This window comes from Mus caroli, chromosome 19 (genome assembly GCF_900094665.2).
Source record: "Mus caroli chromosome 19, CAROLI_EIJ_v1.1, whole genome shotgun sequence".
NCBI lineage: Eukaryota > Metazoa > Chordata > Mammalia > Rodentia > Muridae > Mus > Mus caroli.
Window position 1 is genome coordinate 10,411,306 of NC_034588.1, and position 4,550 is coordinate 10,415,855.

Here is a 4,550-nt window from a genome sequence, read left to right on the forward strand (position 1 = left end):
TATTTTCCACTGGATGCTTTTATCTCCTTTGTCAAAGATCAAGTGACCATAGGTGTGTGGGTTCATTTCTGGTTCTTCAATTCTATTCCATTGGTCTACTTGTCTTTCGCTATACCAGTACCACGCAGTTTTAATCACAATTGCTCTGTAGTACAGCTTTAGGTCAGGCATGGTGATTCCACCAGAGGTTCTTTTATCATTGAGAAGAGTTTTTGCTATCCTAGGTTTTTTGTTATTCCAGATGAATTTGCTGATTGCCCTTTCTAATTCATTGGAGAGTTGGAATTTTGATGGGGATTACATTGAATCTGTAGACTGCTTTTGGCAAGATAGCCATTTTTCTATATTGATCCTGCCAATCCATGAGCATGGGAGATCTTTCCATCTTCTGAGATCTTCTTTAATTTCTTTCTTCAGAGACTTGAAGTTCTTATCATACAGATCTTTCACTTCCTTAGTTAGAGTCATGCCAAGGTATTTATATTGTTTGTGACTATTGTGAAGGGTGTTGTTTCACTAATTTCTTTCTCAGCATGTTTATCCTTTCTGTAGATAAAGGCCATTGACTTGTTTGAGTTAATTTTATATCCAGGTACTTCACTGAAACTGTTTATCAGGTTTAGTTCTCTGGTGGAATTTTTAGGGTCACTTAAATATAGTATCATTTCATCTGCAAAAAGTGATATTTTGACTTCTTCCTTTCCAATTTGTATCCCCTTGATCTCCTTTTGTTGTTGAATTGCTCTGGCTAGGACTTGAAGTACTATGTTGAATAGGTAGGGAGAAAGTGGGTAGCCTTGTCTAGTCCCAGATTTAAGTGGGATTGCTTCCAGCTTCTCACCATTTACTTTGATCTTGGCTACTCTTTTGGTGTAGATTGCTTTTATCATGTTTAGGTATGAGCCTCGAATTCCTGATCTTTCCAAAACTTTTATCATGAATGGGTGTTGGATTTTGTCAAATGCTGACTCTGCATCTAAGGAGATGATCATGTGGTTTTTGTCTTTGAGTTTTTTTTATATAGTGGATTATGTTGATGGATTTCCGTGTATTAAACCATTCCTGCATCCCTGGAATGAAACTTACTTGGTTAGGATCAATGATTGTTTTGTTGTGTTCTTAGATCAGTTTGTGAGAATTTTATTGAGTATTTTTGCATCGATATTCATAAGGGAAATTGGTCTGAAGTTCTCTATGTTTGTTGGGTCTTTCTGTGGCTTAGGTAGCAGAGTAATTGTGGCTTCATAGAATGAATTGGGTAGAGTACCTTCTTCTTCTATTTTGTGGAATAGTTTATGAAGACCTGGAAATAGATCTTCTTTGAAGGTCTGATAGAACTCTTCACTAAAAGTCCTGGGCTTTTTTTTTGGTTGGGAGAATATTAATGACTGCTTCTATTTATTTAGGGGATATAGGACTGTTTAGATAATTAATCTGATCCTGATTTAACTTTGGTACCTAGTTCTGTCTAGAAATTTGTCCATTTCATCCAGTTTCACAAATTTCATTGAGTATTGCCTTTTATAGAAGGATCTGATGGTGTTTTGGATTTCTTCAGGATCTGTTGTTATGTCTCCTTTTCTTTTCTAATTTTGTTAATTAGGAGGCTGTCCCTATGCCCTCTAGTGAGTCTGGCTAAGGGTTTATCTATCTTGTTGATTTTCTCAAAGAACCAGCTCCTTGATTGGTTGATTCTTTGAATAGTTCTTCTTGTTTCCACTTGGTTGATTTCGCCCCTGAGTTTGATTATTTCCTGCTCTCTACTCCTCTTGGGTGAATTTGCTTCCTTTAGTTCTAGAGCTTTTAGGTGTGTTGTCAAGCTGTTAGTGTGTACTGTCTCTAGTTTCTTTTTGGAGGTACTCAGAGCTATGAGTTTTCCTCTTAGAAATGCTTTCATTGTGTCCCATAATTTTGGGTATGTTGTGGCTTCATTTTCATTAAACTCTAAAAAGTCTTTAATTTCTTTCTTCATTCCTTCCTTGACCAAAGTATCATTGAGTTGAGTGTTGTACACTTGAATGTTAAGCCACATGAATGTTGGCTTTCTATTATTTATGTTGTTATTGAAGATCAGCCTTAGTCCATGGTGATCTAATAGGATGCATGGGAGAATTTCAATATTTTTGTATCTGTTGAGGCCTGTTTTGTGACCAATCATATGGTCAGTTTTGGATAAGGTACCATGAGGTGCTGAGAAGAAGGTATATCCTTTTGTTTTAGGATAAAAAGTTCTGTAGATATCTATTAAATCCATTTGTTTCATAACTTCTGTTAGTTTCACTGTGTCCCTGTTTAGTTTCTGTTTCCATGATCTGTCCATTGATGAAAGTGGTGTGTTGAAGTCTCCCACTATTATTGTGTGAGGTGCAATATGTGCTTTGAGCTTTACTAAAGTGTCTTTAATGAATGTGGCTGCCTTTGTATTTGGAGCATAGATATTCAGAATTGAGAGTTCCTCTTGGCGGATTTTTCCTTTGATGAGTATGAAGTCCCCTCCTTTTCTTTTTTGATAACTTTGAGTTGGAAGTTGATTTTATTCGATATTAGAATGGCTACTCCAGCTTGTTTCTTCAGACCTTGTGCTTGGAAACTTGTTTTCCAGGCTTTCACTCTGACGTAGTGTCTGCATTTTTCTCTGAGATGGGTTTCCTGAAGGCAGCAAAATATTGGGTCCTGTTTGTGTAGCCAGTCTGTTAGTCTATGTCTTTTTATTGGGGGAATTGATTCCATTGATATTAAGAAATATTAAGGAAAAGTAATTGTTGCTTCCTATTATTTTTGTTGTTAGAGTTGGCATCCTGTTCTTGTGGCTCTCTTCTTTTAGGTTTGTTGAAGGATTACTTTCTTGCTTTTTCTAGGGCGTAGTTTCTGTCCTTGTATTGTTTGTTTTTCTTTCAGTTATTATCCTTTGAAGGGCTGGATTCGTGGAAAGATATTGTGTGAATTTGGTTTTGTCTTGGAATATTCATTTTCTCCATCTATGGTAATTGAAAGTTTGGCTGGATATAGTAGCCTGGGCTGGCATTTATGTTCTCTTAGTGTCTGTGTAACATCTGTCCAGGCTCTTCTGGCTTTCATAGTCTCTGGTGAAAAGTCTGGTGTAATTCTAATAGGCCTGCCTTTATATATTACTTGACCTTTTTCTCTTACTGCTTTTAATATTCTATCTTTATATAGTGCATTTGTTGTTCTGATTATTATGTGTTGGGAGGTATTTCTTTTCTGGCCCAGTATATTTGGAGTTCTGTAGGCTTCTTGTATGTTCATGGGCATCTCTTTCTTTAGGTTTGCGAAGTTTTCTTCTATAATTTTGTTTATGATATTTGCTGGCCCTTTAAGGTAAAAATCTTCATTCTCATCTACTCCTATTATTTGTAGGTTTGGTCTTCTCATTGTGTCCTGATTTTCTTGGATGTTTTGACTTAGAATCTTTATGCATTTTGCATTTTCTTTGATTTTTGTGCCCATGTTCTCTATGGAATCTTCTGCACCTGAGATTCTCTCTTACATCTCTTATATTCTGTTGCTGAATAAACCCTTACTTTGGGTTTTCTTTATTATGTCTACTCCCCTTTTTTGGTCTTGTATGGTTTTGTTCAATTCTATCACCTGTTTGGTTGTGTTTTCATGTTTTTCTTTAAGGACTTGTACCTCTTTCGCAGTGTTCACCTCTATTTCTCTAAGTGAGTTATTAAAGTCCTTCTTCATGTCCTCTACCATCATCATAAGATATGCTTTTAAATCTGCGTCTAGCTTTTCTGGTGTGTTGGGGTATCAGGGACTGGCTGAGATGGGAGTGCTGGGTTCTGATGATGGTGAGTGGTCTTGGTTTCTGTTAGTCAGATTCTTATGTTTGCCTTTATCCATCTGGTAATCTCTGGACTTAGTTGTTATAGTTGTCTCTGGTTAAAGCTTGTTCCTCCCATGATTCTGTTAGCCTCTATCAGCAGACCTGGGAGACTAGCTCTCTCCTGAGTTTCAGTGGTCAGAGTATTCTCTGTATGCTCTCCTCTTGCAGGGAAGGTGTGCACCTTCCCTGGTATTCGGTATATCTGGTATTCGGACCTGCCTCCTAGCAGAATATGAAGGCCTGAAACAGGGTCTGTCCCAGAAGCTGTTTGGCTTCCGCCTGTCCCAGAAGCTATGTAGCTTCTGTAGTTGGCACTCTCACCTACACAGTCTAGTCAATGAGAGATCCCATACCAGGGATGGCTCCCCAAGGTGTTCGGGAAAAGTCCTTCCACGAGGGGCGGACACTTCTCCTCTGGCAGGGAAGGTGCCCTGATGTCTGAAGCCCGAAACGGGGTCTGCCCCCGATGCTGTGTCTCTTCTGCCTGTCCCAGAAACTGTTAGCTTCTGTAGTCCACACTCTCACCTGTGCAGACTAGTCTCTGAGGGATTTGGGAACCAAGATGGCTCCCCCAGGTGCTCCAGCAAAGCCCTCCCAATCAGGGCGGACACCTCTCCTCTGGCTGGGAAGGTGCCTGGATGTCTGGAACTCTAAACAGGGCCTGCCCCAGAAGCTGTGTGGCTTCTGCCTGTCCCAGAAG